At 49.8% G+C, this 13500-nt stretch overlaps 1 protein-coding gene across 3 annotated transcripts in view; it reads left to right on the top strand.

The window, feature by feature from the left end:
- The window catches only part of PARP9 (poly(ADP-ribose) polymerase family member 9), a 797801-nt gene that overhangs the window by 646340 nt on the left and 137961 nt on the right, over positions 1 to 13500 (top strand). The window lies entirely within an intron of this gene.

The following is a 13500-nucleotide window of genomic DNA, read 5'->3' as shown; positions in this document are numbered from 1 at the left end:
CATCTTGTATGCCTTTGGTGCCTTGAGTGCAAACATGATCCTAAGGCATGCTACGATTGCCATGCCCTGAACCCGAAGGAATGAGAGGGAGTGAACCCTCAAGCTCCTAGTGGCTTTGCGTCTGACACCGCGAGGATCGAGATCCCAGTCGAGAGGAAGATCCTGGAAGCCGTCACTTAGTCTGAAATACTCTTTGCATTCAAAGTCATTGGGCCACTTGGCTAAGTCCCACCACAAGCTGAAGAAGAAGTTGAAGAGCTCTTCAGCTTTGCCTCATACTTCAGACGATGAAAAGAGGGAGCATTGACATCCAAGATCTGGCTCCAGTGCCTAAGCTGTCTCCATGCCTTCCTGAGTTTCTGGAAACTGGAGTGACCTCCACCCAATTAAGAGAGTTTTATGAAGTTGTGCACCTCATATTTGGGCGTCCCCTCTCCCTCTAGCACGCCTTGGGGACCCATGTGTTCAGGAAATGCCCCTACTGGATCCATGCCTGTGACTTCGGCCTCGGCACCAGTCGGGCCCCTTGGATTCACAGATGGATCCGGACCGGCACCTGTTGTACTACTTTAACCTTCCAAAGCGTCAATACCGATGCCGACACTCCCAGCGCTGTCGTCCACGTTCTGATCCCCGGCTCCCACCGGAAGCCAGAGGGTGTCGCCTGACGCCGACCAGAGACTGGCAGGAGCCTGAGTCCTATCCTTGTAGGTTAGGTCTTAGGCAGGAGTGAGAGGGGTCACTGTACCCTGAAGAATACCAGCCTTACGATGCAAACATGGTTCAGTGTGAAGATTTGGTGGCTGCCAGTGGACTGGATACCTCTCCAGATACTGGCATGCATTCTCCCCCTACAGTAACTACAGAGGAAGGAGCATCATTTGCAATGTTGGATGGGAAGGCAGCAGAGGTCCTAGAACTTTACTTACCCTTGGTAGCAATCAAGACGAATTTGCTTGACAAAAGTGCTTCAACTGGTATTGTCCACCTCAGAACAGCTTCTCCCATTTAATGACGCTACATGATTCTTGGTCCAAGCCCCACACAGGAGCTCCTGTGAACAGGACATTTGCCTGTTGCCAAAACTCTTCACCCGGGACCCCAACTTCCTTGCGCAACACCCAACCCCAGAGAGCTTGGAGATACATGCCTCCAAGTCACCTGTAAATCTTTGCATTCTCAACTATACTACCGGATCAGGAATCCAAGAGGCTGGACAACTTAGGCAAGAAGATGTTTTCTTGCACCAGCCTGGCACTGCAATCCATGAACACCGCAGGCCTTTTGGGCCACTATTCCCGCTCACTGTGGGATACAGCTGGGCAGGTGCTGCCTACGGTCCTGGAGGAGGCGTGGGCGTACTCTCCCAGGCTGTTGCCTAACGGAGAGACACAGCTTAGTTTACATTTCATCGACAGTGGCCTTACCGCACCACGCCTGCTTGAGGATGACTGGCTTTTCTGAGGATGTCCAAACATCGCTTACGGACATGCCCTTTCATGGCTCCCATCTTTTCAGAGACAAGGCAGATTCATCACTGGAGCGCTTTAAGGACAGCAGGGCTATGGCCAGGTACTTGTTCCTTTCCGTGGCTCCTCGTCTCCCCCAGTTCGCCTCTGAGGGGCTTCCAGACGCATCTGTACCCCTCCAGCCACCTTGGCGTGCAAGCTTCCCTGTCTCTGCGTGGCTGAGCACGCAGTACCCACAGACACTGTGAGGCAGGAAGCCATAGGTCAGACTAGTCCACCCGCACCCTCCAAACACTTATAGTCTGCCCTCTTACCATCATGGGCACCCAATAGGGGGAATGTTCTGCCAACACATGCCCCAACGGCGGTCTCTAACATTAGACCAGTGAGTTTTGCAGATCAATTGAAGGGGCTACTCTCTCCCTTTCTGAACAACCCCTCCCTTCATGCCACCTGCTTATGACAGAATGACGAAGGACCACCTATCCCTTCTCCACCAGGAAGTGACGCCTCTCTTGGCCAAGGGAGCCATAGAGAGAGTGCCAATGCCAGAAGTAGGTTATTATGGTTGCTATTCCCTCTACTTTCTGGTGCCCAAGAAGGACAGAGGCCTTTATCCTATGCTAGACCCATGCCCTCTCAATTTCTTCGACAAGAAGGAGAAGTTCAAAATGCTCATGCTTGCTCATGTCCTATCTGCCCTGGATGCAGGAGACTGAATGATAGCATTGGACTTGCAGGATTCATATTTCCACATTCCCATACTGCCTACCCATAGTTCACGGTGCTCTCTTTTGGCCTTACCAGCGCCCCTCGGGTGTTCACCAAGGTGATGGTGGTGGTTGCAGCTCATATGTGGAGATCAGGGGTGCCAGCCTTCCCCTACCTCGACGGTTGGATGTTTCAGCCTCTGTCCTGGATTTCGGTGAGACTGACTCTGAGGCTGCTGGGCCTCATGGCCTCCTGTATTCTGCTTGTGCACATGCCCGATGGCATATGTGAGCTCTTCAGTGGTACCTGCAGTCCCAGTGGGAGCAGCATCAAGGGAATTACTCCGACATGGTCGAGAGCTTCGAGGGACCTTCAAAAGATCTACAATGGTGGTTAATGAACCGTGATTGGGTCAGCGACAGACCCCGCTCCCTACCCCAACCAGATCTGACAGTAGTGGTAGATGCATCACTCCAGAAATGGGGCAGCCATCTGAGAGAGGTGGAGATCAGAGGCCTCTGGGCTCCGGCGAAACCCAGACCACATAAACCTGTTGGAGCTACAGGCTATCCGGCTGGTATTAAAAGCCGTTCTGCCCTCCTCCTAGTAAGGCTAGTACATTTGTTCATGGACAGCAGCGGGGTGGAGCCATGGACCCCTTGTCAAGAAGCTGTACAACTCTGGACACGGTTGGAACATCAGGGCATATCCCTGGTGGTTCAACACCTCGCCGGCTCTGTGAACGCCAGTGTAGACAAACTTGACCGAAGATGCCTAGTGGATCACGAATGGTCAGGGGCGGCTGGTGACATTTGAAAGTAGTGGGGCGTAAAATGATTGGCATAGTGCACCGCAGCTCGCGCGCGTAGCGTGCGAGCCTGAACAACCTAAGGAGGGTTCGGGGGGGGTTCTCCCACCGAGAAAAATTTGAAAAAAGAGTGGACAAATGGTAAATTTTCAGGCAAATTTGAGAAAGCAGGAAGGGTAATAAAGCAATTGTGAAAGTGCAGTTATTTCATCAATAAAGAGATGTCATATACCATAGGTAGCTGCTTATTCAAGCTTTCTTTCACCCCATACTCCAGCAGGGTCTTGATACAAGACAGATAAGAGAAAAAGCAGTGTGGTCTCGACCAGGAAGACACTCATATTTCGTTGGTAAGAAGTCAAAAGATTGGTCAAATTGTAAACCTGAAATGCAATACGCAATCCAACAATTTGCTAGTACATCTCATCTATGTTCAACAAACCATGTTTTACCAATGATTGGAACTGTGAATCACCAAATAGACTGAGCCACTGCAATCAAAAGCTGAGGGCCTCCTCAAAAAGTATGCCCTTAAGAGAGTACTCATCTCATGTCCTCTCTATATTTTCTCTGGAAGTTGAAAACTCATCACAGTCCACTGCACAAACCTGAACCCTTCTGCATATTCCAACACCAGAAATCTTTCTCAGCCATTTATTTTAGAGCCATTCATACCAGGAATACAGAAAATACCTTTAAATAGAGTTGAAGTTATTCCAAAACAAGGAGTGCTGAAATGTTGCTTAAGATAAGATGTACACACTAAGTACTATGGCCAAGAGCACGTAATGTTCAGTCAACAATAGGCTTAGGAAAAAACAACCATTCTGAGAGCACCTACAGTCAAGATCCTTCACCTGATACTATGTGTTCCCAAAGATGTAGTGATATGTTAACACTTGTACGTAGTCTTAAGGCCTTCTAACTGATGTACAAGGTGAAGGCTCTTGTCTGTAGGTGCTCTCCGAATGATTGGTTTTTCCTAAGCCTAATGTTGTCTCTTTCTTCCTCTCTCCCTTTGTCATCTACACTGTCTCTATCTATGCTTTTTTCCCTCACTTCCATTTGTCTATTTCATCACCTAGAGCTCAGTTCCTTTACTTTTTCTCTCCTGGCATCCTCTTTCTATGCTACTTTTCTTTATTTGTTTCCAACTTTACTTTCTCTTTATTTACATATTTGCTTCGTTTGCTTTCTCTGTTGCTCTCATTCAGATGATTTCTTTTTCTGTCTTGCGTTCTTTCTTGCTCTTTTTCTTTCTTCCCTCCTTTCTTGCCATCACAGCTGTCCCATCTCTTTCTCACTGCCCTTTCTTTCACTTCACTTTCTTCATCCCATCTCTACTATCCTCACTTTCCCTTACTTCTATTTACCCCTTCTTTGTTTTTGTTTCCCTCTTCCCTTCTTTTTATGTTCCCTTTCTTTCACAACTTTCTCATTTACACCCCCTTCCTCCATCTATTTCTCTTTACCTTTTTCTTTCCTTCGCCCTTCTTTCCCACCATAGTCCATTTCTTTGCTTACTTCCTTGTGCATTCCTTCCTCCCTACCTCCTTTATTTACATGTGTTCTTCCTCCAGTTTATCTGTCACCCTTCCCTCCTCCATCTTATCCCTACCCCACTTATTCCCTTGTCCCTCTCATCTCCTTTTTGCTCTCCTCTTCTGTTGTGTCCTCGCCTTCTTCTTTACCTCTAGCTCTCCCCCTCTTGCCGTCTCGCTTTGCTTTCCCTCTGTTCAGCAGTTTTAATTTTCCATGCAGTGCTCTGTGCCGGGTGAATCACAAACATTGTTCTTCCCTATTGTTACGGCAGCCCTCGCGCCCAGGCAGCGGGCTGCAGACCCAATCAGCTGCTCTATGGATTAACCATCCTTGTTTACTGCTGGGGAATGTTGACCAACTAAATGGCTTTATGTTAATGAATCAGCTTTTTCACGTTCATTTTTCTTAGCCAGGCCCTGAAAGCCTCTGACAGGTGCTGCAAGCCGCATTTTTTAAAGGCCCAGCTCCATGTTCTTTCATCTTCCCGAGCAGCGGCAGGCCCGGACTGGCCTTTGCGAGCACCGGGCAATCCCCCGGTGTGCCGCAAGGGCGTGGCCCGGTTTTGGGCCCCTGAGGGCCGTTTTTGCAGCGTGGCTGCAAAAACGGCCCTGTAGCAATATCGGCCGAAAACCGGCCCTGGCAAAGAGCGCGGTCGCACCCCCAACCCCCCCCCCCCCCCCCGTGGGGTGGGGGGCCGGCAGAGCACTTTGCCTGGGCTCCCACTGAAGTGCCCACTGCAAGTGTGGCGAGCAGCAATGACAAAACAGCAACATAGGGGTTATGCACAAACATTTGCAATGCATTCCCCGCCATAACTGCACAAGTAAACATAGAGGCGTAAGTGGCCCAATTTTGATGATAAAGGAGCTAAACCATATCTTGTGGGGGGGTAAGCGTCAGGGATTTATCCTCATGAAAAGATATTTTCCACGTTGAAAAAGAGAGGAAAATAAATGTGCGTATGTGCTATTTTATGAGCGCGGATTATCAGCTCTGCGGGTAATTAATTAGGCGTCGGACACACAATTCCGCTTTTCTAAATTCCACTGAAAACTGGTACACAAATTAAAAACTCCAACATTGTGTTACAATCCCAATCTTTAGAAAATCAGCATGGATGAGCGTTTGCATCATGGATGATGGGAAGAGAACAACACTGCAAACATTTTCAAATATGCAAGAAAAGGCACAAGGTGGCGCTCGTGATGTCTAGTTACACACAATGTTTGAATCACCTACACATGAGAAATGTTTCACTTGTTTCCCATATCTTGGTGAACACTTAATGTAGCGTATTCACCACTAATCACAATGCCACGTTCCCTAAAATGCACAAAAGGCAGTGTTCCTGCATCAACATAATTTCTGGTGCATTGTTGTAGAGTGTGTATCATACCTTTGTAGGTCGCAAAATACTCCAGTCAAAATAAAACTATTAAGCGAGGAAGTAACTATTCTTATATTGCACAAAACCGAGGGAGATATTAAGCCAATACAGAAAATACTATGGGCTTTGCAGGCCAAATAGAACAAAAAAACACACCTGGATGTTAGGTCTTTCATGAAAGTACGACGACAAGTAAATCAAACACATCTTAATTTAATGAGGTTGTGGTTCAGCCTGATAGGATTGGGGCTGTTGTCTGAGATGATCTCACACTCCATCAACTAACATCCCAAATTCTCACAATCTGCCTTAATATGCAAGTGTTTTTTAGACCTGGATTTGATTTGACATTGAATGACATTGGCAGGAGCTGCTCCTATGAGCATCACCAGCGAAATATTCAATTAAAAGTGACACAATTAACTTTTCGGCTTCCAACATTCTTATTCACACACAGAAGCTAAGACTGACTTTTCATCATGCTCTTACACTGCACTCTAGACCCAAACTATGTCAGTCTTCCTAATTACAAAAAATAAAAGTGGGTGGGGGGAGAAGAATGCGTGGAATTCCGACACCAACACTACAACAGACGTAAAAGAGTGCGGTTTATGTTTCATGTCCTGCTAGTATCTAGGGATGTTAAAAACAAATGCAAAAACTCGAATTTATTGCAGTCAACGTGTACTTTTCGTATCTCTTCTACCTCCCTTTCACATTCTTATGAACAATTTCTTCCATAGGTTTCCTTCTGACCCGTAAACTGAGCCTTCTCTAACCCCTTCCATTTGTGAAGAAAAGGAAATCCCTTTATTCTTCTCCCAGCCACACTTTGGTGTAGTATGCATTAAACAGGGCCTCAACACGCTCCCTGGGCCTGTGAGGGCCGCTTCTATTCCCGGGCCCTCGCGCTTAACAAACCCCCTGCTATTCATTCCCCTGACAGACAGAAAGAGAGGCTTTAATGAACTCACAAGGAGGTTTGGGGGGGCAGACGATCGAAGGGAGGTCCCCCCGGGCAGTTTGGGAGGGACGGGGGAAAGGGGGATTTGAGGACAAGCGGACATTTTGTTTTGGGCTTCTTTCACATAGCCCAAAAGTAGCCCAACGTATAAATACGTTGGGCTACTGCTCTCAGCCACCATTTTGTCCTTGGTGACCTGGTGGGTAGGAGCGTTAGTTAGGTAATTTTTTGTTAGGGAATTTTTGTAGATTGGTTTTGTCGAGAAAATGGTTTGGGAGGGTGTTTTGGTCGCGTTTTCTTTAGCGTGAGTTTTTGGTGCTCTTTAGCAGATTCGTCAGACTGGTATGGCCGCTGGAAACGTCTGGTGCTCGAGGCACTTCGCCTCCTGAGAGAGGCCGGGCGAATGGACCTGGGCCTCCCTGAACAGGTTCAAATTGATGGCATCGGTGGAACGGGGCCGCCCGCGTTCGCGGAAGTCGTCCCCGGTTTGGTGCACACAGGCAGAGGATCAGGCCTGCCCTTCTGAGGTGAGCCAGGGGGAGCGGGAAGGTGGGAGGTTTGGGGCCGGAGGGAGTGTGGCTGTTCTGTCAGCCGCGGAGGCCATGGCTGCTTTTCTGCCCGAGCAGTGTCTGTGTCCGCCCCCGCGCGAGGAGCGAAGCGCGCACACACACGCGCGCGGCGAGAGACGTGCTGCGTCTCTCGCAGCCGGTCGGGGCCATCGGCAACAGCGGAGCAGGAGGGGGATTTTTGATGCGCTGTTCGGCTCCCATATCTCTGGTCTGCCGGGGGCTGAGGGAGAGCTGCGTGGTGCTTTGGAGCCTCTTCATCTGGCACGGGAGGTTGCAGGCATGAGCGGAGTGGGTGGGGGGAGCCCCGAATGCAGTTGGCATCCCCGCAGCTCTTTGAGGTGCATGTAGAGGTGGCTATGGGAAGGAGATGGGGGAGTGGGCCGCGGAGGCTACGGCATTTTCTGGACCTGTTGTCTGGTGGGCATGAGGGGGGAGATATGGAGGCGGGGCTGGGTTGGGAGGGATGCAGATAGCCCTCTTCTTTTTCCCATCCTCCTACAGGTAGGGGGAAACCTTTTTACAGTGGGTGGTAGCTCCCCTGGGGAGGGGGAATGGGTGCAGGTTATGGGGTGGGGGTGGGGGGTTTACAGCCCCTTGAGGGGGTTCAAAGTTCAGGGCACTGGGCTGGTTGTAGGTAATGCGAGGGTTTACGTGTTTTCAGAGTTTGAGCTGGACCCAGCGTTGGGAGCTTAAGCATGGGAGGGCTTGATTTTTCCCGGCCTGGGCGGAGGGAGTGCAGGGCAGGGGGAGGGCAGGCATGCGGAATCGGTCAGCCCCCCCTTGGAGCTCAGTTAGGATGGAGAGTAGGCCAGCTAGTTTTTTGCAAGGTCCCAGCACACCAGTCCAAATCTCTTTTCAGGGTAGGGAGCGTCGTGGGAAGGCAGACTCGGTAGGGCGAGGTGCGGCCCATTTGTGCAGAGGAGAAGGGAGGGTGGAGCCTTGCGCGGCACATACCGTACCGGCGAGGGATCCCAGCGCGGCCAGCTGACGAAGGTCTGACGCGTCCTCGCTGGCCCCAACGTCAGGAAGAATAAGTTGGTCACCAGGGCCACTGGACTGCAATCTTCAAGATAGTCAACTTAAGGGGGAGTACCGGTGGGTACAGTCGGCTCCCCCACCAGGAGTGATTTCAGGGGCTGCTAGGGCTGGTGTAAGCAATGTTGGGTCGTTAAGGCCCGCAGTGTTGGTTTTGTGTCAGATCCTCTACAGCTAGAGGAAGCAATTGTACTGGATTATGATGCAGTCCCGAGGAAGGGGAGTTGAGGGACAATGAGGAAGGGGGGTGTGCCTTCTCATTTGTCTTCTAGTGTGTTACAGGCACCAGAGGTGGTGCAGCCCGGGCAGTATCGTTGGGACCCAGAAGAGAGCACGGCCCGTGGTGAGGGCTCCTCGGACGGTGGACTCTGTTGAGCAAGTGGCATGGAGATTGGCGCCTGGTCGGGCTGCCTTGTTGGAGACAGGTGAGAAAGTTGTCCCACGGACCAAACCAAAGGGGTGTCGGTGAGGACAGGGGGTGATGATGTTCGGGAGGAGCTGGGTGGTAAGCTCCACACGGGCAAATATGTCAAAGATCAGGGGGTAGGGACTGGTGATGTGGTGACACCAGGCACTGAAGTGGAGAGTGGAATGAATACGGAACCTGAAGTGCCCGGTAAAGAGCCTTTACAGAGTAAAGAGTTGAAGTTTTAAAAGCTGGAGTCAGGTGAGAAAGTTGTCCCACGGGCCAAACCAAAGATGGTGTTGGAGAGGACGAGGGTGATGATGTTCGGGAGGAGCTGGGTGGTGAGCTCCACAGGGGTAAATATGTCAAAGATCAAGGGGTGGGGACTGGTGATGTGGTGGACCAGGCACTAAAGTGGTGAGTGGAATGAATATGGAACCTGAAGTGCCTGGTAAAGAGCCTTTACTGAGTAAGGAGTTGAAGTTTAAAAAGCCGTTTTACATGGATGTGACAAAGCCCCTGGGTGCGCATTTGATGGTAGCACTAAAGATCACATCTGGGAGGGGGAATACGTTGAGATTTTGAAGCTACTGCACAGGGAGGGCGGTCTAAAGAAGGGTCAAAGGAGGAGGATTATGAGCTGGCCAATCACCAACGGGGGGTGAAACTATATTTACAGCAAGGGGTTTTCCTTTAGTGTACCGGCCCTTTCAGAGACAACTCACCCGGGGGGGTGGGGAGGGCTGCAGCTACACAATCTGGGTCAGGAGCGTGCTGGGAGGTCAATAAAGGCATGTACACAAGAGAGTATTGTAAATTCAAGCACGAGTGCTATCTGTGTGGGAAGAAACACCCCTTAGTTAAATGTTGGGAGTCAAGCAGCAAGGAAATCAGCGGTGGCAGCGGTCTGGGGCTAACACAACTGGACCATCACAGCGATCCCAGAGTGGTAGGGGAGGTAAAAAGGAGCGCAGGGCAAAAGAGGTTCTGTTGGTAGGCTTTGCAGAGGGGTTTAGTTTGGGTTACAAGGGGCCTTGGCAGAGGCGGCTAGCGAGGAATTTAAGGTCAGCAGCTGAACATAAGTTGATGGTACAAGACAAGTTGGATAAAGAAGTTTGTGAAGGAAGGATGGCAGATCCTTTTGATGTCTGGCCGGTGGAGGATTTGATTGTTTCGCCAATCGGGGTGGTTCCCAAAAAGAAGTTGGTCATTACAGACTCATACAACACCTATCGTGGCCGAGGGGTCTTCAGTCATTGATTTGATTGATGAGGAGGCAGCCTCAGTGTCATATTCCTCAGTTGACGTGGCTATGTCACTGGTTGTGACCGCAGGCCCAACTGCAGAGATGGCGAAATGTGATATAAAATCTGCATTTCGTTTGCTTCCGGTACATAAGGAGGATTGGAGTCTTTTGGGAATCCATTTTGAAGGTCAATGGTACGTGGATAAGGCAGTATCGAGGGGTGGTTCCATGTCCTGTGCTCTATACGAGTGTTTCAGCACCTTTTTACAGTGGTATTTCACACAGCACACTGGTCATGGGCTGGTAACACACTACTTAGACGACTTCTTTTTGTGGGTTCCCCGGGTTCTATGGAGTGCCATGTTGGAGCTAGACAAGTTCCATGAGCTCATGGGGGTGCTGGGTGTCCCCTTGACACCGGGGGTAAAGACATTGGGTACATGTACGACCATGTCATTATTAGGCATTGAAATTGATTCAATGATAAGGCAGGCACGGCTGCCTTTGGATAAGAAAGCTAAGGTGTTGGATTTGTTGGAAGTAATACTTGTAAAACAGGAGGTTACGGTGAAGGACATTCAGGCTTGTTAGGCCATCTCATTTTCGCCTGCAAAGTGGTCAGGGCAGGGAGGACTTTTTTCTGACTGGGTCTTGCATTGGCGGGACACCATCTGCATCACCACCATATCCGCTCGTCGGCTGAGGTGAAGGAAGATCTGCGGATGTGGAAAACATTTCGGCATTCCTTTAAGGGAATAACATTGGTCAGAGAGGGTTTTCAGCGGGATGTCCATACATTTTTCAGATGCGGCAGACAGTGAGGGCTTTGGTCTATACCGGCAGGGCAGGTGGTGTGCGGAGAAGTGGCCTGAGCAGTGGAAAGATGGTGGGGGAATAATTGCCTTTCTGGAGCTTTTCCCGGTGCTGGTTACGCGGTCGTTGTTGGGTAAGGACCCGGCGCATAAGAAGGTGTTGTTCGGGATTGATAACTTGGCAGTGGTTGACATCCAACAGACAGTTGGCAAGAGACGTGCAGATTTTGAAGTTGCTGCGGGTGTTTGTTGCTGCATATACCGGGTGTGGAAAATTACATTGCGGATGCTTTGTCTCGTTCGCGGTGGGAGAAATTCCATTGGCTGGCGCAGGAGGCGGACAGGACACCAACACCAACAGCAGAACATTTGTGGTATGCAGGCATCGTAGGGTTGTACAGCTGGAGGTAGGTTCATTGTCAGCTTTTACTTGTGCGATGTAGGTTCTGGCCTGGAAGGAATTCTTAGCTTCAGGCACCTGCTGGAGGGAGTTATCTTAGAGGCGTTCGGAGGTTGTGATACAGTGTTGCTAGATCTTATTGAAGAGATCTTTCTAAGGTCATCATTGCAGGGAAATTTATCTGGCATTTCATTTATGGGAAAACTTTGTGGGGATTCTCCCTTTCAGCGAGGGATGTTGGATGTGGGGATAGGGAGCGGGGCAGTACACGTTTGGCACGTAGGCCTTTATCTTGGCCGACTTTAGCACGTGTATTGGCAGTTTTACCTGTCATTTTCGGGGATGTTTCGAAGCTGGTTTGTTTCTTCTTTTTTGGGCGGTATGTTTTTGGGAACTTTTGGGGTGTCCGAGTGGCTTGGTCCAGGTCAAGATTAGGGGTCTCTTGACGGGAGTTTTTCTTCGCTGACGAGAGGATTCATACTTGGCTTTTCAGGGCACAAAACAGACCAGAGAAGTCGGAGTAATGGGGTTTGGCTGGAAGCAGCTTCCCCGGTGTCGACATGCCCTTTACATTGGGCCAGAAGTTGGAGGAACATATCTGGTGGGGAAGATAGTGTGAGGGTTTTTCGACATGCTGACGGTGTTAGGGGGACGGATCATCAACTGCGCATGGTGCTGCATAAAGCTTTGAAGCAGCTAGACCTGGTTGGAGCACAGTTTGGAACTCTTTCGTTTAGAATCGGGGTGTCATCAGCGGCTGGTAACCGAGGCTGGTCTAGAGGGGATATCATGCAATTTGGGCGCTGGGTATCCAACTGTTTCCAACAATAGGTGCGGAGCACTGCGAAGAACCGCTTGTGTTAACCTCGTTTTCTTGAACCTCATGTTGTTTTTTCTTGTTTCAGGTTCGTAGCGGGCCCCCGCTCTCCCGAATTTACCATTTGGATGGAGGGGCACTCTTTTGTAAAATGGGCTCAAGTACAGGCGGACTGTGGTTATTTCGGAAAATGCTGGGTTTTTAAGGACGTGCTTGTTTAAAGCTGTGTGGAAAGGGGAGGGGGATGTTATGGAGGGAATTTGTTCCGCCATTGAACAAGTGGTTGATTGGGGGCCTATGCCCGTATGTTTTGGGAAGTATATTTGGGATTTGACGCTGTTGAAAGAAAAGTGGTCTGGTTGCCATGTTCTGGGGATAGAGCTTGTGCCGTGTAGATTTTGGAGGAGCGCTCGGCATCACAGGGCGAGCGATAGGGCGCGGAAGAAGGTCAATTTGGGGATCTCTAGATTTTGCAGGAGCCTACGCTTTGGGAGAGTGTGCCATAGGGAAATTAAGTTCGAGTTGGTGCAATTTTCAGGAGCGATGGGGTGCACTTATCCAGGTTGGGTATGGACATTTATTGGTTGGAGGTTAGAAAAGTCCTTTCTAGGTGTCTTAACGTGCAGAAGCTTTCGAGGAGGAACTAGTTTAGCTTGTGTTTAGAACGGAGGAAACGGTGGTATCAGACAGACGCTATTAATGTTGGTTTGGGGGGCAGAAAGGGGGTGGTAGTCTCCTCCCCCCCGGCTTTCTGGGTGGCGGAGATTAGTGGAATTTTGCCAGGGTTGGCAGAGTTTTTTGTTGAATAGTTTAAAGTGGGGTCATCGACAGGGATTGTTTGGATAGGTTGATTGCTGGGGCACTTACAGAGGTTGGGTGATCGTAAGTGGTGAAGGGGCAGGCAGGGGAGTTTTGGTGTCATAGATGTTTAGTTTTATAAGCTTATGTGTTATGCATTGAATTATGATATTTTATTGTTGAACTGTTGTAAGGCTCGGGTGGGGGTGGGTTTCGAATAACTGTTAAGGGCGGGGGAGGGGAGTAGGGATTAGGTAAGTGTTTTATTTAGTGAGGCATTTGGCCGAGGAGTTTGTATTGTTATGTCCACCTGTTCCAATAAAGCGGCCTTTTACACACAAGAAGTTGTTTGTGGTCTGTCCACCCCCCCCCACCCCTCCTTCCCAAATCCTGGCCTGGGTGGGAGGTGACTGACGCTGCCAGGAATCTGGAGTGTCAGCAGCAGTAACAGTATGCTGCCGAGTACGTGTTAGTATGAAGATCGCATCTTCGTTGGATTTAACAGTTTTCACATGATCACGCAGTAGCTAAAAGAC

Source organism: Lissotriton helveticus, chromosome 3_1 (assembly GCF_964261635.1).
Source record: "Lissotriton helveticus chromosome 3_1, aLisHel1.1, whole genome shotgun sequence".
In the NCBI taxonomy this organism is placed as follows: domain Eukaryota; kingdom Metazoa; phylum Chordata; class Amphibia; order Caudata; family Salamandridae; genus Lissotriton; species Lissotriton helveticus.
The sequence above is the reverse complement of the archived record's forward strand: the minus strand, read 5'-3'. Positions and strand labels throughout refer to the sequence as shown.